Here is a 26,060-nt window from a genome sequence, read left to right as displayed (position 1 = left end):
TTTGTACATAAGATGTGGAAGGACTAAAGACATGCAAATTGATAAATTGTGTGTAGATTCTAAACTTTATTCTCAGACACAACAGATTATAGATATATTTACAGAATGTTGTAAAAAACAGTTTGGCTACACGGAGGAGATGATGTGTTGTCCTAGTGACTTCTAGGTAACATCAGAAACTGAAATCAAATTAAATTGTTTTGAAAAAAGAAATATGCAAACTGGATCCAAACAAAGCACAGGGAAAAGATAGAATTAGTAATAATGACCTGAGAACACTTCAGGAAGGACTTTACCTACCATTATCATTTAGTATTTACTACATCATATAAATATGGGGAGATTCATCAAGACTGCAGACTTGCACTTATTAAACCTGTCTTCACAAACTGAGAGTCATACAGACCCTTATGTCTACTTTTATATTGTGGAACAATAATGGAAAATGTAATATTAGATACGTTATTGTCAGAATTAAAATGTTGGGACTTGAAACCATATATCAGCATGCATATGTTGAAAATAAATTTATTATCACCTGTAACATTATGTTCTACAACAATATAACAACAGCTGTGGATGAAACATTGTGCAGTGTTGTAATTTATATAGATTTAGTTTCAGCATTTGACAGGATCATGCACAAAACACTGATCAATAAATTAGAACAACTAGGTGTTGATGTAATCTTGATAAGATGGATAGATGAATGATTTACAAATAGGATGTGGCAAGTGTCATACAGCAACTGGACAGGTGAAAATCTTAGTTACAGTCAGGGTGTCCCATGGGTCTCTGTCCTAGGCTCATACTTGCTTGTAAAAGAACTTGACTAAATTGACCATTTGGGCATAGGAGAATAATATGCTGATAACCACATCAAAACTAAGCATTTGAGATTTGGGAGACATATACTGAAAGGTATTTAATACAGCACACAGTGATTGAAACTGTAGATTCATTTAAGGACCTGGGTATATGGGTAGATCCAACACTGAGTTTTTCTAATCATATCAACCAATTGGTTAATGATAGCTATAGAAATATAGGTTATATACCAAGATTTATAAAGTCTAGGAAATCAGAAATGATGAAGTCATTGTTAATTACATTAGACTCAAACTTTAGTATGGAATAACAATATGGGAACTTTATAAGAAAACAAGCATGAGTAAACTGGAAAGAGTACAGAGGAAATATACCAAGGGCATCCATGGATGTGAAAATTTAAGTTATTATGAAAGACTAAATATCTGCAGTGTCTCATATAGATATTTAATAGGAAATATTATTTAGCTATATAGGGCATTTAGAGACAGCTACCTCTAGGAATGTCTGGGTTTATCAAAACATAGTAGAGAATCATCAGACACACTATGTAGAAGTGTCTACAGGAATAAGGAGTTTACTAATTAATTCTCTGAGAGAGCAGCTGATGCATGGAACAGACTAGCAAATTACATTAAAGCAAGCACTAGTTTAAATAATTTTAAGAACAGCCCAGACACTTATAATGGGAACAAATGTTTTGGTATATTGACAGGCTAGAAGGGCATTAATGCCCATGCTTGAAATATTTGTATGTATAGAAGAACAAACTAAGACCACTGCTGAAAAAGCAGTAGAAGATAAATGGTAAGCGTTCTCAGTGAGCCAACAAATACTTTATTCCAAAATCAGTTAAGTGTTTTCATTCTTACAATTTGAAGAACTTCATTGGTAGCTTTCTGTCCATAGTCCCTACAGCACCAGCTGTATTCTCCCACTCTTTCCCTCTCTCCTGCCCTGTACTTCTGTTGTACATGTAATACAATACATGTTTGTATATATTCGCTTATCTGTTTCTTTTATTATATTTCTCATCTCTATCTCTCTCTTTTGTCTCTATTTACAGTAAAGGTCTAAATAAATCACCTTCCCTTAAAGACTTTGCAGCCCAAAAGCATGGAACTACCCTGGAACAAGAGTACCATACCAGCGCGGTTTACAACTGCAACTCACCTGCATAGTACATGTCTCACTGCAATTGTCACTGTGAATATTCAGTAGAGACAAAATAGTATAGTTGTACCTCTTACCTATTTGAAAGTGGCTAGCAAATAATTTTACTCTAAGGCCCTGCACACTTCTGAGTCTCTTTGCCACCTTTTCTTTACTATCCTATCCTGTGCTTCACTTTGAGACTTAACCCCTTTACGTTTTTGGCACTATCTGTCACTGCAAGCCCAAGACCCGTACGTTTTTTTTTTTTTTTTTTTTAATTTCGAAGTTACGGAACTTTGATTATATGGTGTCGACCATATGGTATTCGAAGTTTCGTAACTTCAATTTTGTAATAGGTAACCAAAAAATACATACAGCTAACAACATCTCTACAAACATATCCACAACAAAAAAAATTCTCCTCCTCTATTTTCAATACACAATTACAACAGTATTACTGGTCTCCATTAAACTTCCTGAAACTAGACCTTGCTGTACAATATTTTAATACAGCTTTCCTCAACATACTTCATAACTTAGCTTCCATTAGAAAAATTTGTACCAAACCTAAACAGATAACTTGGCTATCTAAAGATATTAAACTAATCCTCAAATAAAAAACAGAAACAGTAGTGCCCAAAAAGTCAAAAATGAGAAAAATAATGCCCTTCCGCGTGGAACTACCAAAATTCAAAATTTAAAAATACTCACAGAAAACTTCTGCTGAAGGAGGCACAGCGACAAAGTTGTGTGTCTTTAGAAATCTAATCCATCAACAAGCATGATAGGCGTGGTCATGTAAGTAGTCCAAAGGAAACAGCAGCAGCATAAAGTATCATTCAACAGCTAATCCAACAACAAACAAAGTTGGCGTGGTCATGAAATTAGTCCAAAGTTCACAAACACAAGATTCATGAAATGTAAAACCAAAGGAGGTCAAAGCCAGTAGAAAAGCAAATATATCAGTTTGTGGAGTTTATTGAATTAGTAAGCGCTTTTGCGGATCTACCATCCACTTCATCAGACTAAAACCAAATGAGTTTAAAAACAGCTTATATAACTTCTAAGAGTCATGTGATCGATCTGGCAGTCAGCTGATTAAGTCAAACTCATTGTCATAGAAAATTTAAAGTTATACACAAGGATAAAATCAATGTGCCTACATTAATATTGTAATGCAACTAAAAATACTAAGAACACTATTAAAACAACACATAATAGCAAATTTATCATTTAAAATATACAAGTATACACAAAAAATATTTTCAAGGCTTATGTATAGGAGCAGACAAATGTTCAACCATGTAAAAGCTCCAAATAGGGCAGTATGTAAAAGTGAATACACAAAATACTTTCAAACCTAGTATGCTGGAGATGTGCGACTATATAAGTGCACCAAGAAAGTCATTGTGTAAGTGAGGAGTATAATTATATATAATATGTTCAAAGTAACTGTGTATTTTATTTTACCAAAAACAAACAAAAATGTCCCAATTAATGAGTGAATAGAAGACTACGCTGGTATAGCTATGAATGCAGGCACTAAAGAGAAAAAGTCAGAAATCACAGTCAAAACTGTGCATAATACATGAAAAGCAATTTTTTGTTGTTTCTCTCATAGATGTCATAGTCATTTAATTTTACGCCCTTTTAGATGTGGTTTCAGGGACACTGTGTCATTGAGACCCATGCCTTTATGAGCAGAAAGTCTGAGTATCCATTTGACTTCTGCTTGTTCTGTGAGATTCACTGTATCACCCAGTCTTTCAGATTCTTGTTGAGTGTGTAGAACCTGAAAGAGAAACGTATGATCTATCCCTTTAGTTAGCATGTGTTTGGCTAATGCACTATAGTCTTCTTTCCTGTTGTAACAGTAACAATGATCTCTGATACGTTCTCTCAATGATCTGTTTGTCTTGCCAACATAGAAACAATGACATGAGAGACAGTGAGCCACATAAACAACGTTCCTGGTATGGCATGAGCTGTTGTTCCTGAGTTCCCATAATGCACCCGTTTCAGGGTGTTTAAAAAATCGTGATTCGTCTATGAGGTGGCATTGTTGGCATTTGCCACATTTTTTAGTGCCCTCAAAGTTAGAGGCATGAGAAGGCATTCTCCTGTTTTCTGTTCTATAACAAAGTGATCTCTTGAGGTTGACCTTGTTGCTATATATAAACAATGGATGAGTTCCAATGATCTCAGCAATATTTTTGTCTGCCATCAATATGTTCCAATGCATTGCTATGGCATGCTCTGCAGTGGAGATGTTGTTAGAATAGGGAAGAATGATGGCATGTCTGGAAGGTTTACTGTTTGTGTTTCTTTGCACCTTTGCAAACTGCTTTCAGAAAAATAAGGTTTTGCTCTCGTTTGCCTGTAGTTATTCATATTGGAGTAAACCCTAGAAATATAATGTTTACTGTAGCCCCTGTTAATGAGGCCAGACTCAAGTTGTTTTAATTCTTTGTGAAAGGATGTGTCTTCACATGAGAGCCTTGATAGCCTCATAGCCTGACCCTTGATAATATTACCAAAAATGGTAGGGTTATGCATGCTCGTTCTGTGTAAGAATGCTGGGGTGTAGCAAGGTTTGCGGTATACCTTAGTAGACAGTCTACCTTCCTTTTTGTATATTGTAGTATCTAAGTAGTCGACACTGTTCAATGAGTAGTTCAATGTAAACTTCAGAAAACATTCCTCATTGTTGATGTTTCCTACAAGTGTTGTGAGTTTTCCTGTGAACCTTTCCATAGAAAAAACAGGTCATCTACAAACCTTCGATAAAATGTTATGTTGTGCTGGTTAAATATATGGGTAAGTTCCCATGTGACCATCACTAAGTTCGCATAGCTGTTTGCACAGCTTGTGCCCATCGCTACACCTTTTAAGGTATACCGCAAACCTTGCTACACCCCAGCATTCTGACACAGAACGAGCATGCATAACCCTACCAAGCCATCATTCTTCCCTATTCTAACAACATCTCCACTGCAGAGCATGCCATAGCAATGCATTGGAACATATTGATGGCAGACAAAAATATTGCTGAGATCATTGGAACTCATCCATTGTTTATATATAGCAACAAGGTCAACCTCAAGAGATCACTTTGTTATAGAACAGAAAACAGGAGAATGCCTTCTCATGCCTCTAACTTTGAGGGCACTAAAAAATGTGGCAAATGCCAACAATGCCACCTCATAGATGAATCACGATTTTTTAAACACCCTGAAACGGGTGCATTATGGGAACTCAGGAACAACAGCTCATGCCATACCAGGAACGTTGTTTATGTGGCTCACTGTCTCTCATGTCATTGTTTCTATGTTGGCAAGACAAACAGATCATTGAGAGAACGTATCAGAGATCATTGTTACTGTTACAACAGGAAAGAAGACTATAGTGCATTAGCCAAACACACGCTAACTAAAGGGATAGATCATACGTTTCTCTTTCAGGTTCTACACACTCAACAAGAATCTGAAAGACTGGGTGATACATTGAATCTCACAGAACAAGCAGAAGTCAAATGGATACTCAGACTTTCTGCTCATAAAGGCATGGGTCTCAATGACACAGTGTCCCTGAAACCACATCTAAAAGGGCGTAAAATTAAATGACTATGACATCTATGAGAGAAACAACAAAAAATTGCTTTTCATGTATTATGCACAGTTTTGACTGTGATTTCTGACTTTTTATCTTTAGTGCCTGCATTCATAGCTATACCAGCGTAGTCTTCTATTCACTCATTAATTGGGACGTTTTTGTTTGTTTTTGGTAAAATAAAATACACAGTTACTTTGAACATATTATATATAATTACACTCCTCATTTACACAATGACTTTCTTGGTGCACTTATATAGTCGCACATCTCCAGCATACTAGGTTTGAAAGTATTTTGTGTATTCACTTTTACATACTGCCCTATTTGGAGCTTTTACATGGTTGAACATTTGTCTGCTCCTATACATAAGCCTTGAAAATATTTTTTGTGTATACTTGTATATTTTAAATGATAAATTTGCTATTATGTGTTGTTTTAATAGTGTTCTTAGTATTTTTAGTTGCATTACAATATTAATGTAGGCACATTGATTTTATCCTTGTGTATAACTTTAAATTTTCTATGACAATGAGTTTGACTTAATCAGCTGACTGCCAGATCGATCACATGACTCTTAGAAGTTATATAAGCTGTTTTTAAACTCATTTGGTTTTAGTCTGATGAAGCGGATGGTAGATCCGCGAAAGCGCTTACTAATTCAATAAACTCCACAAACTGATATATTTGCTTTTCTACTGGCTTTGACCTCCTTTGGTTTTACATTTCATGAATCTTGTGTTTGTAAACTTTGGACTAATTTCATGACCATGTCAACTTTGTTTGTTGTTGAATTAGCTGCTGAATGATACTTTATGCTGCTGCTGTTTCCTTTGGACTACTTACATGACCACGCCTATCATGCTTGTTGATGGATTAGATTTCTAAAGACACACAACTTTGTCACTGTGCCTCCTTCAGTAGAAGTTTTCTGTGAGTATTTTTAAATTTTGAATTTTGGTAGTTCCACGCGGAAGGGCATTATTTTTCTCATTTTTAATCCTCAAATAAAGAGATAAGGCCTGGACTCCCTACAGTAACTATAGAAGTCGTGATAACTTGGTCTCCAACAAGCAACTAATAAATCTAGCCAAAAAACAAATGAAAAAAGACAAGAAATCACACTTCCTAACATGTCAGCAAAAACACGAAAATAACCCTCAGAAATTCTGGCAGGTCATTAACCATCTTCTAAACTCAGGAAAACCTACTACCCCTGCACCATCAACCAGCAACAACTCTGAGTGTATAGCTACTCAATTCAATATTCACTTCATTAGCTCTATAACCTCCCTGCTAAATGACAGGCCAAACACCCCACTATCTATACCCAACCCTTCAGAACACAACTCCTCCTCTTTCTCACTTAAACCAAATCAAACTAGTCATATAAAAAGCTCATCAGTAAATTAAAGTCCTGCTTTCTTGCATCTGACCAACTGTCCAACAAGAAAATTGTCGCCGCATCCATCTCCTAACCCATATATATTCTAATCAACCACTCTGTCTCTAAACAATATGTTCCCCTCCTCTGGAAAATTTCATATATCATACCCTTCCACAAAGGAGGCCCTCTCACTGACCTTTCCAACTACGCACCAATTGCCATACTCTCTTCATTATCCAAAATCTTAGAAAAATGCATTCATCAACAAATCCTTGATCGCCTTCTTAATAACAACCTGTTATCCCCTACCCAGCATGGTTTCCATCCTAGACATAGTACTAATATTGCTCTTATTAGTTTCACAAACAATATTAACCTCCTCAAAAACAATGGCTAACTAGTTGCTGCAACTTTGCTTGATATGTCTAAAGCTTTTGACATTATGTCACATCAAATCCTCCTCAATAAGTTCGCCTCTTATAATCTCAACATAACATCCTTAACCTAGGTCCATAGTGATCTCTCTAACCATCAACAAGCCAGCAAATGGAAAAACAAACTGTCCCCCTTCTACCCATCTCTGTTGATGTCCACCAAGGCTCCATCCTCAGCCATCTTCTTTTTATCATATTTACTGATAACCTCAGTTCCTCGACTAACCTCGTTTCCATCATTCAATATGCTGATGATGCCTCTCTCATCTGCTCTGCCCCCTCAACTACAAAACTACAGAAGAAAACACAAAAGGCCCTCCAAGACTTAGAAAACTACCTAACCAACCATCAACTCATATTAAACCCAAATAAAACCAAGCATATGATCTTCAGTTCTACTAATTCAAAAAACACCCCACCCCCTATTGCAATATATTCCTCCAACAGAACAAAAATTGAACCAGTTGAGCAAACCAAACTTCTGGGTGTCACAATAGATAGCTGTTTAAAATTTGACAAACACGTAGCACTAACAGTCATAAAAATCCATATAAAACATGGTGCACTCTATAAGGCTAAACCCTACCTAACTAACTATGCTAGAATATCAACAGCCAGATCCCACCTCCTATCCACCCTACTATACTGTTCCCAAATCTTTACAAACCTACACAGAATAGATTTACACAAGCTTCTATAATAAGACAGCCACATTCGCCACAAACCTACCCCATAAATCACATCACTTTATCACTCTCCACCAGCTAAATTGTATCAAGCTTCCCAAATTACTATCTCTCAACCAGCTAGTAATTGCCCACCATGTCTTCTACAATCCTGACTATTGTCCCGCTTTGTCTAATCTTGTTCAGCCATACACTAACCTTATGTCCCTTAGATCATCTAACAAATTAATGCTTAATATAACTAAATCTCTCAACTCTTATGGAGATTCCTTATTTTCCCTCAAAGTAGTCAAAATCTGGAATTCACTTCCACAGCATATTCTAACTACTCAAGATTCACACAAGTTCAAATAGCTACTAAAAGAATTTTTCTCTAAACAATGGCTATGTACCTGCACATCTCCAGGTGGATCCCATGTCTCTCTAACCCCATCACGCGTCTCTCAGTCAATAGGCTACCTTCTAACACTACATCACGACGCTTAACGCTATACTACAACAAAAAAAATTAACTAGTATACCTGTATGTTATATTTCTATGTATCTACCTAAGTTGTATCTTTAGCTATAGAAGTAACTGTTATAGTATTAGCTTTTATTTCTCTGTTAATCATTATATTATGTTTTTGTAATACTTAAGATGTATCCTATCTATAAGTACTGGTTTGCTTCATATTGTCTTTGTAAATCATTTGTAATTGTTTTCTTGGAGCTTTCCTCCCTGGGTCTATGCTGAAAATGGGCCTTTGACCCAGTCAGACACTACCCGGTAAATAAAGTTGAAATAACTAAACAAATAAAAATAAATTAAGTCCATGTGGATTAGCTAGTAATAACATTGTCTGTCCATAATGTATGAATGTATGAGGAATAGCTATGAGATGAATACTATTTTTTTCTGTCTCAAACAATAGTATTAGTGCAACAGGGCCAGATATATGTATGTGTTTATATATATATATATATATATATATATATATATATATATATATATATATATATATATATATATATATATATATATATATATATATATACACACACACACACACACATATGTGGACAGACGTATAGTCATAATGTTACAGTTCACTCATTAATTGCAACTATATATATATATTCAAATATGATTACAGTTACTAAGCACGAATGCTCAAAACAGGAAACATTCATTTTTCTCTGTTTTGCTGGCTGCCAGCTGCCCTATGTACATGAATATGGTACAGTTGTGTCTATGAATTTACCCTTTCCTCTCTGCTGTGTGATCTCAGAGTTGATACACATAATTATTAGGTGTGAGAACGAAGAGGAAGGGTCTTACTCCCTGCATAAGTTATTTGAGGTTTGTTCCCATTATTTTGAGATTCAGTCTTTAGAGATCAATCTTTTGAGCCTTAACTATTTGAATAGTTTATAATTATACATTCTGAAAGATAATTACTTGTTAACTGTCCTTACTTTATTTTTAGTTGAAACAGTTATGCATGTGCCCTCCTATTGTTTATGTCTGCAAATAACCCTGTTAACAATTTTTCTTACATAACACACACACATATAATACTGCCTGACAAACCAGGTCTGTCACATGATACCACCCCCAAAACACACACACACACACACACACACACACACACACACACACACACACACACACACACACATAACAGAGCAGACCACGAACTGCAGAACTCCACTTTAATAAAAGTTTAGCGCTTTCATCAGAACTGTTTCCAACTTCTTAAGAACACCAACATACAACAGTGAAATGTTTAAATAGGTACATCACAGTCACATGAGACTAAAACCACTCCTATCTGTACAATTTAAAAATACAGTCTTCCAAAAAAGTATGTTTTTACATAGTTCAAAACCTTGCTTGCTAAAAAGAGCCAGGGGGCTCCAGTGCATTATTCCTGAGTTGCCAACAGGCAGAATCATTTAGCCCAAGGAGCTCCAGTGCATTATTCCTGAGTTGCCAAATCATCTCCTTATATTCTAGGACCAGTTTGTGAGGTCCACCCTTTTGATCGAAGCCCACCTTCTCTATACAAGTGTATTTAAAAGAATGTGTGGGATTTTTTCTCACATGTTTTGCAAGAGCATTTCTTTTGTCATTCTTTTTTATGTCATATTTGTGTTGATAGATCCTACTTTTAAATTTATTCTTGGTCTTACCAATGTAAAATGACAAACATTGTTGACACTCAGCAAGATACATAATATTATTGTTCTGGAAGTTGAACTTCTGACAAACTTTCACCTTCCTGGTGGGAGGTTGGCATAATGGTTAAGGTGTTTACCTTACAAACACAAGGGTTAGGGTTTGATCCCCACATGGGGTAATTGGTTAGGCTTAAAATGGCTCACAAGGGCAGTTAGCTTAGCACTAACCTATGAACCTCCCCATCTGGGTATACAAATTTCTTCACCTTCCTTTACATACCTACATTGATTACAGTGTCTGCATTTAGACATGCAGCCAGGGTGACTTTTTTTATCTTTTGTCTTTCAAGTATGTTTTTGAAGCATAGATCTTTCTAATACACCACTACAGGGTCCTTCCCCATTTTCTCCACATACTCACTGTCAACCCTAAAGATGTCCCAGTTATGATGTATTATGTCCCTAATGCTGGCAAAATGTAGGTTATATGGCAATATTAGGGCTCTTTGAAACTTCACTATCTCTCTCTTACCATTCATGGTAACTAAATTACTGTTTCTCTCAAGTAGTGGCTTAAAAATGTCTTCCTGTCTTTTCCTGATGACCTCCCAAAAAATGTTATCCAAGAATATAGCTAGATACCCTCTATTGAGGTGACAACGCTACCGCAGCAAGACGTCCCGTTCAATTCTCAGCTAGAGTGTCTTCTGTGTGGAGGCATACGTGAATGGGGTGTGCCTTCGTTGAAGGTTGTGCATCAGGGCTGGTAACCCGGTACATAAAAAATCCACTACCAATCATTAGTGGACCAGAGTTCCACTGTAGCGACCCCTAACCGGGAAAAGCCGAAAGACACAAACAAAACCCTCTGTTAGTCAACATATCCTTCAAAACTGCACATTGTTCACTAAAGGTAGAGTCATTACTCACCATACAGGTGAGTCTCACCATTTGGCCTTTGAGCAGGGACTTTTTTTGATAGATAGGGTGATGGATTTTAAAATGAAGTAATGAGTTAGAGTAGGTAGGTTTTCTGTATATGTTAGAGTCAAACCTACCTTAACCTCTATTCTTTGAGATGGTCACATCCAAATAATGGACATCCTGTTTACCTATTTCCATGGCAAACTTAAAAAATGATGTACTGCTGTTCAAATGTACAAACAATTTGTTACGTTTTTCCCTACCACCTTTCCAAAAAATGACGTTATCTAAATATCAATTGTAAAGTGCCCAACAGTTACTAACTTAGAGTTGAGGATGTAATGACTTTCCCATTGGGCAAGGACAATGTTGGCAAATGTGGGTGCACAAACTGCACCCATTACCATACCTTTAAGTTGTCGAAATAACTGATTTTCAAAAATTATAAAGTTGTTGCCTAAAACCAGGTTCATTAAGGTGGTAATAATCAGTGCTTTGTCATGGTCTACACTAGGGTGGTTTCATAAAAACTCATAGAACATATCCAACCCCTCAGAGTGTGAGATGACAGAATAAGGATCATATACATCAATAGTGACAAATAACAATTCTTCAGAATGTAAATCATCTGAAATTTTTCATAAAAAATCCCAAGAATCCCTGAAAATATATTTATGTTCACTCAAGAGATTCTTAAGGTTCACATCTATGTCTTTAGCTAGAGGCAGGGTTTTTGAGGCTTTTGCATCCACAATAGGCCTCAATTGGGGGTCTTCAAAACTCTTATGAGTCTTGGGTATGCCAAAATAGTGGGGGTCCTAGGGTGCAGTACCTTCAGAAATCCAAGGTCACTCAAAGTAATCTGACTATTCAACATGAAATCTTCTAGTGCAAGGTCAATCCTATGGTATGAAATATTCATCTCATTGACCGAGACTTCTTCATCTGTATCTGTATACAGTATATATAACATTCTGTCAATATATTCGTTCACATCCATAACCACTAAGCCCCCACCTTTGTCAGGTTTCATTACCCTGACCTGATGCATGCCACTGATGTCCTTTAATAAAGTTCTTTCTTCCTGTTTTAAATTATGATGAATATTGACCCCTTTTTTCTTCCCTACTTTTTTCCTGATGTCATTTTCACACATTCTCTCAAATATGTTAATCAAAGGATGCAGAGATGGGTTGAAAGTACTGGGTCTCTTACATACAGTGTTCACATTTAAATTAAGATGTTCATGTGGACATTGATGGAAATACAGAATTAAGTTCTACTTTCTCACAAATACCACCAAATACTCACTCTCCCCCTGCCATTCCTCGAGGGTGCTTCCCTCGTGTAGTGTGGTGTCTAGGAATAATTCCAATTCCAATTCCAACCCAGAGGTTATCCAGCTATATTCTTGGATAATATTTTTTGGAGGTCATCAGGAAAAGACAGGAAGGCATTTTTAAGCCACTACTTTGGACAAACAGTGATTTAGTTACCATGAATGGTAAGAGAGACATAGTGAATTTTCAAAGAGACCTAATATTGCCATATAACACATTTTGCCAGCATTAGGAACATAATACAACATAACTGGGACATCTTTAGGGCTGACAGGTGAGTATGTGGAGAAAATGGGGAAGGACCCTATTGTGGTGTATTAGAAAGATCTATGCTTCAAAAACATACTTGAAAGACAAAAGAAAAAAGTCACCCTGGCTGCATGTCTAAATGCAGACATTGTAATTAATATAGTTTATGTAAAGGAAGGTGAAGAGATTTGTATACCCAGATAGCGAGTTGTTAAATTTTGTCAGAAGTTGAACTGCCAGAGCAATAATGTTGCATATCTTGCTGAGTGTCAACACTGTTTTTCATTTTACATTGGTAAGACCAAAAATAAATTTAAAAGTAGGATCTATCAACACCAATATGACATAAACAAGAATGATGAAAGAAATGCTCTTGCAAAACATGTGAGAAAAAATCCCACACATTCTTTTAAATACACTTGTATAGAAAAGGTGGAGCTCCCTGGGCTAAATGAGTCTGCCTTGATCAGCAGTGTTTTGAAACTAAAGGCTGAATATGTTTTTTCTTAGATTTGTGTTTATGAGCTATTTTAGCTATCACAATACTGATATTTTTGTTCATACATGTCTTTTTATACACATTTTATCGGTGCTTTTTGTAACAAGCAAGGGTTTGAACTATGTAAAAATATGCTTTTTTTTGGACGACTGTATTTTTAAATGGTATAGATAGGAGTGGTTTTAGTATCATGTGACTGTGATGTACCTATTTAAACATTTCACTGTTGTATGTTGGTGTTCTGAAGAAGTTGTAAAGAGTTGTGACGAAAGTGGTAAACTTTTATTAAAGTGGAGGTCTGCAGTTCATGGTCTGCTCTGTTTTATTGTTTTTTCAGTGTATTTTGTGCTTTTGTGATTTTCCTGGTGGAGGTTATGAGTGAGAGCGGGAACATTCACAGTGACTCTAGTTGTTTATGTCATGGACTTTCTACAAGCATTGGGAATTTGTCAGCACTTATTCAGGTGCTGACACAATATATGGAGGAGAAGCTTGCTTGTTTTCGGCGTCATTTGTTTAATCAAGACAGTGGATCAGTTTTTTTTCCATACAAACATCTGAATCGGACTTAATAACCCCAGCACAGAGAACAGAGAGGGTTATAATGAGTTCAGATAATACACTTCCTGGTTTCCATGGTGACGATAGAGCCAACTGGCCAATGAGGAAAGACAGAATGAAACATTTTCTGTACATTCTTGGTTGGAGCGGAAAGAATTCTCTTTGAGTGTAGCAGTGAGTGAAGTAAATTATGGCTGCTTGGACAAGCAGATTGGAGCAGTAAAGGACCAAACATTTCAACTATGGAAATTATAGCTTGAAAACTCTTATTTAGAGGAGTGTTATAAGAGATAGCAAGTGCCGAAAGGACTCCAGAACTGGAAATACCCTACAGGACTTATACAAGGAACAGAATTACATTGTGAGTTGCTTGAACTTTTTAACAAACAAGGATGCAAACTGCTTAGTGTTTTAATTAAACCTAATGAATAGAAATAGTTGAACTTAAAAAGAACACTGAGACTCTTGAAGACAACATCAGAAATTATTTATTTTTTCAATTTAAAAGTTCTGAGTACACTAAAGTGTTAAGAGACATATAAGATCAAATGGTGATGTTAAAAGATAGAAAAGTGACAAAGCTTCTTAGAGATAAATTGGACTATGAGTCTGGGACAGCATACTCACACCCATCACGAGGGCAGAATAGGAACAACAACCATGTCAACCAAGTCAATAATTATGATGTTAACAATGATGCTGTGGATGAAAATTATGTTGAACCTAAGAGCCCTTTAAAGTGCAACCTCTGATGAGGTTCGAGAGACTGATGAATCAGAGGCAGAGACAACAGCAGGGCTGGTAGGGGAACAAAAATGGGAATTATTCCCAGATACCAAAATACACGAAGGAAGCACCCCCGAGGAATGGCAGGGGGAGGGTGAGAGGCAGGTACAGGTGGTGAATAGCATATCTAGATGCAAGCTTGTCAAGAATAAAATAGGGGACTTTAAGAGATTCAATTACAGTTCTGCCCAAGTAACATCAGAATGGGCAGACTTATTTGATAAAGGGCTTACCTTTGTCCCCTCTAGACAGGCTAGCATTGATGAATCCCTTGTATAGCTTAAATTATTTGTGAGAAAGTTGACCTTGGGTGTGCATTTCCATCAAGGTCCACATAAACATTCTAGTTTAAATGTGAACACTGTATGTAAGAGACCCAGTACTTTCAATCCACACCTGCATCCTTTAATTAACATATTCAAGAGAATGTTCATAACTTCATAGGTTCATAGGTAGGTACTAGGCTATCGGCCCAAGGGCCTATGTAAGCCTAGCCAACAAGGTTCCATGGCTTACGCCACCCAAGAAAGTTATTTTCCTGTGCCACTGTTGAGCAGAGATACAGAAGTGATCCCCAGGTTGTATTTCTTATTTCCCATCCACTCATCAAGATTTTTCATGAAGAGTGCTAATGAAGAACTTTGCTTGACATAGATGGGTAGCTTGTTCCAGAGTAGAGGAAGTCTCTGGGACAGGAATCTATCACTCCAGCATGTCCTGTTTATTGTGGTGACAAGGTTTAGGTCCTTAGAGCATGTAGCTTGGAGGGATTGGGATTTCTTTAGGTGTAGCATGCCTAACAGCTCTGGGTTTGACATAGCTTTATATGTTAGGCAGAGATCACCTTGGAGTAGGCTGGAGTTTTTTGAGGCGGTTGGTGTAGGGCATTTGTTTGAGGCCAGAGATCCTTTTTGTGAGGTACTTCTGTGGCCCTTCCAGCTGCTGCAGATGTCTTGTGAGGTACATTCCAAAAGGGCGTTGTACTCTATAATGAGTCTACGGAGTGTTGAGTAGAGGGGAACAATGACCTATTTTTTCCTGGATGAGAAACCTTTTGTGATGAGGTGTGCCCCATAGAAGGATTTCCTGACTACCGTGGCGATGTGACCATCAAAGGAGAGACTACTGACCACCTGGGTCCCAAGGTCTCTTATCATGCATTCGGTGCTAAGTAGATTACTGCCTATGTGGTAGTTCATGGGTACAGAGTTTTTACCAAAGGGGATGACACTGCACTTTTTGGCATTGAGCTTGAGGCCATGGCTCCGACACCAGGCATCTGTCTCAGTGAGGCCCTTCTGTAGGATGTCCACATCATTTGGGGACTTAACTATGGCTCCTGGTTTGTAGTCATCTGTGAACTCCATTAGCCAGAGGCCTTCTGTGTTAGCCTGTACTTCAGAGAAGTAGATACCAAACAGGAAAGGTTCCAGGATGGAACGCTGTGGTACTCCATTTGTCACTGCTTTGAGGTCAGATTTGGAGTCTTTTACAGTGTGGGTTCTGTCAGTGAGCCTGTTGGCAACCCATCTTGTGACTTGGGGATTTATACCTAGTATAGTGAGTTTAGCTATAATTCCAGAATGGGAGATGGTGTTGAAAGCCTTGGCAACGTCAAGATAGGCTGTGTGAACCACCTTACCCTCATCCACGGCTTTGGTGACTGCCAGAAAGAAGTTGATCAGGTTCAGGAGGCATGATCTGCCTTTCACAAACCCAAACTGGGTGGAATCCAGAGTTTGGAGGCTACCAATGTCTTTGTTTATGAGTTCCATGATGATATGTTCCATGGCCTTGCAGACCAAGCTCGTCAGGCTAGTAGGTCGATAGTTCCCGGGATCAGTGGTAGCTCCCCCTTTGTGGAGTGGGATAACTGTTGCTGTGCACCATTCAGTGGGAACAAAGCCTGATGTGAGGCAATTATTGAACATGGTGCTTAAGTGGGGAGCCAGTTCGTTCTGAAGTTTGTGTAAAATGCAGCCTGGGATGTTGTCCGGTCCCATGGATGCTGTGTTTTTGGCTTTAGAGAGTGCAGCTTTTACTTGCGTAGTTGTGATTACAGGGATTCTGCATTCTTTCTGCATAGATATGGGCCCTTTATGGGGTGAGAGGGGGGTAAAGTTAGCACTGAACCTCTCTGCCAGGATGCTGGCAATATCATTTGGTTCTGTAATTTTCATGCCTTTGTGCTGTAACTCAGAGCAGATCTGGGTGCTGCCATCTAGATTCTTCACATAGCTATAGAATGTTTTGTGGTTGTCCATGGATTTAGTGGTGATTTTGTTTTTGTAGCTAGCTTTGGAGGATCTTATAAGGGATTTCAGCTTCTTACTGAGGCTGACCAGGGAGCTCCTCCACTCATGGGATTTTACTCTCTTTTGCAACAGTTTCTTCCTTCTGTTGTACAGTTTGTTTATGCCACGGGACCACCAGATTGGCTTCCTTTTTTGGAGGATAGCATCTTGGTTCTGTTTGGGGTAGCACGATCCATGCACTCATGTAAGTGCTTATAGAGTGCATTTGTGTAGGATTCAGCAGTTGTAACTGTATTGTCCATCTGCATGGGTGTCATGAAGTTCATCACTTCTGTCTTAAGAAGCATGAAGTTGGCTTTGGAGAAATTTTTTACTGTGGTTTCCTTAATAGGAGGTGGGGGCGGGATGTGGATATCAAAGGTGATAAGCTTATGGTCGGATGAGACCAACGAGGAGTTGACTTCAGGTGTGGAACACCGGTCACTCATGTTGGTAAAGACTAGCTCTAGGATATTGTTGCCCATGGTGGGGGTGTGGATAAGTTAATCTAGGGCATTGGAGTTTATGAATTCCAAAAAGCATTGAGAGATGGTACACAAGTAGTTTTACCAGTTAATGGTGGGGTAGTTGAAGTCGCCCATTATTAGGGTGTTTGGTTGAACCATAATATTTTCCAGTACATCAAGAAAAGAGGAGTGGGAATCCTGGGGCATGGTGGGGGATCTGTAGCAAGCTACAATTTGGATTGCAGTTTTTCCCAGAATTAGTTGCACTTGGATAACCTCAGATGCATTATGCTGAGCAACTGGCCTGGAGTTGTGGATATCCTTAATGAATATGGACACACCTCCACCTTTGGTGTTTCGGTCCAGGTTACATGGCCAAAAAGTGTGGTATGAATTATAGCCTGGTAGTGCAGGGGTGCTCTCTGGAGCCTTGAACCAGGTCTCAGTCACTGCACAGATATCAATGTTCTCCATTTTAAGGAGTGCCTCCAGTGAGTGCATTTTGAGATTTAGACTTCTAGCATTGAGTAGCATTACCCTCAGTTTTTTCTTGCCTGTTTCTGTTATGGTGGTGAATTTGTTATTTGAACCCTGCCTAAAAAGGCACTATAGGAGCAGCAAAAGCCTTAGCCAGTATCCGGAATCCCAGAGGTGACAGTGTGCAGGCCATCTGTGCAAAGCATTTTGGTCTGTCGACCATGTCATCCCAAGCAGACAGATACTGGATCCACTAAGAAGATTAGCCAATTGTTGAAGTCAATCATTTTGTCCTTGTACTGCGGTAACATTCTGGGTGATGGCAGAATGCTACTCAGGGCTAGGGTCATACCTGCCTGGGCTACAAGATCGGAGATCTCTTCCATGTCTGTTTTCATGTAGTCCAAGGAGGTACGTCTCAGGTCATTCACACCAACATGGACAATGACAGAGTCATATTTGTACTTGTTGTGGAGTGACCTGAGTGCATGGGTTATGTGGTGGATCCTGGCACCCCACAGGCAGCTGACAGTAACCTTCTACTTGTTTAGCCTGGTGAGTGGGACATCAGTGTGCCTGACTATAGAGTCACCTATGACTAGTGTGTTGGGTACGTTGTTTTGCCTTATTGGCTGTGGTTGAGTGGCACACTGAGTCTGTGGGCTATGTGTCATTTTGGTTATGTTGGGGGATGGAGGTTGCTTGCGTTTCTGCTTTGGAGGTCTCTGTTGCTTAGACAGATTATTATTGAGAGCCTCCATGAATGTTATTGTGTTACTATGTGTGGATTTTAGTTGTGTAGATTTAGTGAGACTATGTGATGAGTGTGGTGTGGTGCAAATGTTTACCTTCTTCTCATGACTGTCAAGTTCAGTCTTGGCTGGAGAGAGCTTTACCTTCAGTTTGGCTAGATAAGTTCATTTTTCACAGGTTGTAGTGTTGGGTGGTAGGAGGAGAGGTTTGTCTGTGTACATGAGGCAATTTCTACATTGTCTCAAGATGCCCAGATTCATCAGATAGACAAGAGAGAACACTGGGAGCTGACCCTTGAACATGCCTGAATAAAAAACTATTTTCCTCTAGATAAGTGAGGAAAGTGAGTACAAGAGCTGTTTTTCTCTAAGCAAGTGAGAAAAGTAAGCACAAAAACTGTTTTCCTCTAGGTAATGAGGAAGATTGAGTGCTATAGTAATTAGTAGCCTATTTAGTGCTTACAAGTTCTGAACAAGTGCTGAGCATAAATAAGCAAATTTAAGTGCTAAAACTAAGAATCTGTATCTGCACTAGATGAGTTACAGGACAGAAACAAGTCCAAATGTAGGCTTTCAAATCAGAAAGTTGAGAGAGATGGAAGATTGCCCAAACACCTAATAACTACAATTTCTGGGCCAGAAACACTCCTTATGTGGTAGACAGGTTACCTAGTGCTTACCACACCGACTGAAAAGCTAGAAGGCTTCCTTCCAACACAGAAAGGCTTGGGGGGTGTCAGAAGCTTGCATACAGTCCTGGATACAGCAAATCTGTATCTGGAACACTAGTTACAGGAAATGTAGGAAACAGGCTTACATTTATTTTTTTTGTTTTTTTTTTTTTTTTTGTTTGTTTTTCAGAAAAGTAGCAAAAACAGTAGTAAAAACACTTCACATGCAGTGCAAGCTAGCACACTTGACTATGTAGCAATAAGCAATATGAGACCAAACACAGTTTAAAAATGCAATTAAATTAAAAAGGACTAAAAGCAAGTGCAGAAAGAGTTTATTAGGTAGAATGCGGTGAAGAGAAGGGACTGGGGGAGTGTCCCAGATCAAATATACAGTGGGGCGGGCAACTGCAAAAAACACTAAATTTAAACTACAAACCAAAAATAGGAAGGGTGGGTGGAACAGAACAGTTTCAACAGAGATCTAAGCAACAACTAACAGTACAAACTTTAAAACCAAAAAAATATACTCAGCTCTGTATATTTGCAGATCAGTCTCTCAGAACAGTGAGACAACAGTTTCAACAGAGATTTAAGCAACAACTAACAATATAAACTTTAAAACCAAAAAAATACTCACCTCTGTATATTTGCAGATCAGTCTCTCAGAACAGTGAGACAACAGTTTCAACAGAGATCTAAGCAACAACTAACAGTACAAACTATAAAACCTAAAAGATATACTCAGCTCTGTATATTTGCAGATCAGTCTCTCAGAACAGTGAGACAACAGTTTCAACATAGATCTAAGCAACAATTAACAAACTCTATAACCAAAAAAAAATGTGTGAAAATAAAATCAGGAAAAAGGTAGGGAAGAAAAGTGGGGGTCAATATTCATCATAATTTAACACTGGAAGAAAGAACTTTATTAAAGGACATCAGTGGCATGCATCAGGTCAAGGTAATGAAACCTGACAAAGGTGGGGACTTAGTGGTTATGGATGTGAATTAATATATTAACAGAATATTATCTATACTGTATACAGATACATATGAAGAAGTCTTGGTCAATGAAATGAATATTTCACATCATAGGATTGACCTTGCACTAGAAGATTTGATGTTGAATAGTCAGATTACTGTGAGTGACCTTGGATTTCTAAAGGTACTGCACCCTAGGACCCCCACCATTTTTGGCATACCCAAGACTCATAAGAGTTTAGAAGACCTGAAAAAGATTTGTGCAAGGCTGAGCATGAGTTACAAGCTAATCTGCATTCTGACACCTGAAACAAGGTGTGCAGTTGAATTGAACATCCTGATGCCAAGACTGGAATATGCCCTTCCATTTGTAGTAAATTGTTAGCCCCTAATTCCTTCCATAACACTGATGTTACCACTTGATTCCTTTGGTAACATAGAGATTCAGTAAACAAATCTAAATAAAATATTTCATTTCATTTTATTCCACTTGCAGACAGCATGGGACATTGCTGCCAATAAAATTCAAGGTCATGCTTCAACTAAACATGACAGGCTTTACATTATTTCATTTAGAATATAGTCCTCAAGTTAACAGTAAACCAGAGATCACTCACCAGCATTATCTCATGACACCTACAGAGGAAGAATTCCTGTCCATGTAAATGTCACTTTTCCACATAACCACTGGGGTAGGGCCTTTAGTAAGCTGTCCCCAGTAAGCTGAAAGTCTACTGATGCACCTTAAGGACAAGGTGCACCTTGCAATTTGAAGATTAAACAGGAAGAAGATCTCTCTGTCAATAATAAATGATGTTACTTCCCAAAGGACAGACACATTAAGATCTGTTTCTTAGCTAATATTTGGATTATTGTTATATTTATGAGTCATTCTTAGTCTAAGAGAGGTATGTTGGGGTTGGCTGATGCTCTATTGTATCTTATGACATTGTGGCTCATTCTTGAATATCACACCCGTTTCAACAATCAAAAGGAATGTTTTTTGAAGTTCTTGTTTTCTTCATGCCATTAATTGCTTATACAGATGTCATATATGTATATTTTCTCTACTCACTTGCAGTACTTAATGTTTTGCCACTTTCTGTTATGTTCTTAGCTTTTTGCCTAGTTCGTAGTTGAAATAGGTCATTGATCAAGTCTGCTAACCTGATTGACAAATAAATAAATAAATATAAAGTAAAGAAAATAAGTAATTATCATACAAATTTGAAAAACATGGAGTAGATACTTGGGATTATAGCATATGTAAAATATAAGTGGGGAAATAGGCCCATATGGTCACTTTAAGTCCATTTTGATGAATGTGAAGAAATAGTTGTAACACTCCTTTTCTGTATTTGTAGATGTGACATGAAATATTTGCCTTCTTGCATGTGATGCATAGAGAAGAATGTGTACAGAAAACGAGAAACTACTAAAGAACAATAAAAAAAATGTTTGACAATGTGACAGGCTAAAGATAATAAAAGAAATGTAAGCAATGTAAAGGCAGACAAAAAATCTTGGAAAAGAGTACACATTATAGGGGAGGAATTTGCAGCCACACATGAGGTGAGGAGTTATTGTGGTCAAATCAGGTGACCTAAAGGTAGACAAACAAAATGTATAAGTAGCAAGGAAGGCAGCCAGAATACTCAGATGCAAAAGGAAACAGTATCACTGGTTGAAAATGTCTCACTTTGTTTTTGCAAAAGCAGCTAATGAAAAAAGCATCTTCTACTGTATTGTGTGTAGTAGTGGACACCTCATAATGGTAGCGCATTGACAGAAATCAACGTATCAAACAAATCAGATGAGAACAGAGTGAGGCAGCAAAAACTGCACTCTCTTCATAGGTTCATAGGAGATTACAAGTCTAATGACTCAACAGCCCTTTCAAGCCTAGACAATATAATCCACATTTACCAAATATATGGTCCCTAGTGTTAAGATGATCTGATGGATTTGTGCCTATGCATTAAGTATCTTACAGATTGCCCTGTCCATAAGGGATATAGGTACTACCCCAGGCGTGAATTTGCAGTTCCTCATCCATTGATCCAAATTGCATTTGAAAAGGGCCAGGCAAGAGCTTTGCTTAATGTGAAAAGGAAGCCTGGTCCAAATAAGGAGCAATCTCTGAGGCACATATCTGTCTCTCCAGCATGTTTTGTTTGAGACGCTAAGTTTAGATCCCTAGAATGGGTGAACCTGGTGTTGTTTGATTTGTGAATGTGTAGCAGCTCCACCAGGGCTAGATTTGTGGTGCCTTGTCGGAAAGGCCTAGGTGACTCCATAAAAGCTGGTAGGATATATATAAAGGGAAAGGACTATTAGTCTATTCGCATAGGGCATGTTGTTTCCACCCAGTGTTTTCTTTGTGAGGAACCTCTGAGGTCACTCCAGCTGCTTTAAGTGCCTAGTCAAGTACATGTCAAATGGCGCATTGTACTCAATTTTATGTCTAATGAGGGTTGAGTACAGCAGGACTATAATTTCCTTGGATCTGGATGCCATACCTTTACTTATATGTTGTGTCACATAGAAAGATATCCTAGATTTCACATCCTAGATCTCTCACCTTGGAGTCTACTCTTAGGGGTGTGCAATTGATGTTGCAATTTGACTTACCTAATGGTATGATGATGCACTTTTCCAAGTTTAGTTTTAGGCCATGGTTCTGGCACCAATTATTTGTCTCGTCTAGACCCTCCTGAAGGATATCTACATCACTGAGGGATTCAGAAATTGCCCCCAGCTTGCAGTTGTCAACAAACGTTGTCATCCAGAGGCATTCTACATTATCCTTGACTTCAAAGAAGTATATTCTGAACAGGTGTGGGACATCACTAGTAACTGGTCTCCTGCTGTATCAGGATGCACCTACTTTAACCACATGTGTCCTGTCTGTGAGCTAGTTGGCTATCCATCTGGTGATGTAGGGGGTTAAGCCCAGTTTTTTGAGTTTATTTAGAATACCCAAGGTGGGAATTGCGTCAAATGCCTTGGCCAGGTCAAGGTAGGTGGCATGTACGGTTTTACCCTAATCCATGGTCTTAATGACTTTCTCAAGAAATCCACCAGATTGAGTAGTCATGACCTGCCCTTGATAAAGCCAAATTGGGTCAGTTCCAGTGTTTGGAAGTTTCCTATGTCATTATTTATCAAGTCTATTTTTCAATAAAAAATGTTATTATTTTATACAATAAGTACAAACAAGGTAGGTGCAACAAGTACAAACTAGGTAGAATCTGACATTTGGATAAATCAGTAATGGTTACACATATGGTTCCAATACCACCACTAAAAAACAAGCTACAAACTCTAAATCTTAATAGGATATACATTATCTACAAAAAGTGCTACTAAAACATACAAAAGAGAAGAAGCAAAAAAGCAAGGTATTGATCCATTAATATCTTGTATGAATACACTATCTAATCATGTTTAAAAACAACAATAAGAATTTAATATTTAGATTGGCTAGGCCATGCTGGAATCTAACCATCAGATATATTTTTTCAATATTACTGTTTTTTTGTCTATTCTTCTAGAATGTGGTCAAAGAGAAGTTTCCAGAATTTCCGGTAGTAAGCTTGTTTATTTGTATTCCTTATAATAAGTTTCTGAGAGGATATATATTTAGTTGCCATATTCCTAAATCCATTCCAAGAAAGTTTGGTGCGATCTAACCAGTTTTTGGTTATGTATAGTTTGATCAATGAACAGAGGGTAATCAGAATGTGATATTTCAATTTAGAGAACTTGAGGTCTGTAATGTGAAGAACAGCCAGTTCCCAAGATAGGGTCGACTTTTGATAACCCATTTTTTTCTAAACGTACCTTTATAGAGCACCAAAGATTATGAGTGTATTTACAGAATCATAGAACATGTAAGAGGTCAGCATGAGGAAATGAACAGCATTCGCAAGATGGGAAACATTAGGATCAAATTTATTCAGTGCAGAAGGAGTATAATAAGTATTGTTATTAATCATTAGCTGTATATATATATATATATATATATATATATATATATATATATATATATATATACGCTTTTTTAAATAGAGATAGCTTAATAGTAGAATCAATTGCTTTCAGTTGCTGTTCTTTTGTGAGTTCACTTCCTTGTTGGTCACAATATTTGGAGTATAACACTAGGGATTGGTGTTTAATGAAATTTACCAGTTTGTAGGTAATGGATAGCATTATTTTCTTGCTATAGATATACTTTCAAAGATTTCTGCTTCTCTAGTTAGGTCTTTTTCATTGGTAGGTATGTCTTTAGTTAGTGTTGATATAATGTCCCTAATCTGATGTAATATAATGGGGTATTTATTATTCACTTTCAGTGCTATTTGTAGTTCTTGTATCGTTTTGCCTCTATGTGTGTATGTATATCTATATCTATATATATATATATATATATCTATATATATATATATATATATATATATATATATATATATATATATATATATCCCATACTGTAAAATCTTTAATTAGTGGATAATCCATTAGTCTTTTGTTGTTAATTTTGATGTTTGGGTTCAGATGATTATTTGTCAAATCGATGATTATTCTTTCTATGGTCTTACATATAAGCCATATGCAAAACGTAAAGGTCTATAGTTTCCCAGGTCAGTAGATGGTCCCCTTTTTTGTAGAGGGATGACTGTTAATGTCCTTTACTTTATCAGGACAAAGCCACTCTGAAGGCTGTGGTTAAACAGCGATCCAAATAGGCCTGATAAGTCCTGATTTAAAATGTTTAAGAGGCAATCTGGTATATTGTCAGGCCCTCATATAAAGAGACTGAAACAGCTTAATAAGTTCAGTCATGAAGAAAAGGCAAATAAGGACAAGCTAGCATTCCTAAAGTTAGTCATAAAATGGGTCCCTCAACAAGTCTGCTAACCAGCTTATCAAATAAACCTGTAGACTTTAAGTGGGCACTAGCTTGTAAAAGCACATGAAAAGACTTGTGAATCTTTTAGAAACATGCTATCTTGTGAGAAACTCTGCTAGCCATTAGATCAGTTTAGAACAAAAAGGTTCCTGGCTCAGATAACTTTATAGACAAGTTCTATAAGAAAAAGTTTAATAATACAATCAGGAAAATTCTGTTTACATAATTTAATTTCACCCACCTTAATAGGATTTGTAACCTATATTTCAACCAGACCAGAGTAATATTTATAATTAAGGCTAATATTGACTTCTTGTCCCCATTAAATTATAGAGCAATAAGTTTCATAAATAGAAATATTCAGCTGTACCCTGTTTTATCATATCACTTAACATATGATATAATTAATTAACTTAACATTCCATTCTGGTTTTACAAAACTGTCACATTCCAGATCAATCACTGTATAGTCCTTATTAAGATAAAACTTTTTATGAAGTACACATTTTGTGATTAGCCATTCCGAAGGCATTAATGCAACAAAATACTTTGATATGGTGGATTGCATTTTTCTTTTCACCTCTATGGTCAACTATATTAATGAAAACTCCAGCCAAGCTAGAACTTCCAATGAGTGACCTCTCAAACCTCTTGTGTCAGAGGCACATGGGATATATGCAAATGACCCTTATGAACATCAGGTGTTTCAGCTATATGGTGATTCTGAATGCCCATGACTTCCCCGTGTGCCTCTGATACAAGAGGTTTGACATGTCACTCTGGAAGTTCTAGCTTGGCTGGAGTTTCCATTTAGTTTTTATTGATTTTTCTGTGTGACCTTCTCACTCTTTGTTTTAGATGGTCAGCTATACTACAAATTTA

Source organism: Protopterus annectens, chromosome 3.part0 (assembly GCF_019279795.1).
Source record: "Protopterus annectens isolate FY-2018-M chromosome 3.part0, PAN1.0, whole genome shotgun sequence".
Classification (NCBI taxonomy): domain Eukaryota; kingdom Metazoa; phylum Chordata; order Ceratodontiformes; family Protopteridae; genus Protopterus; species Protopterus annectens.
This window is presented reverse-complemented; position numbering follows the sequence as displayed.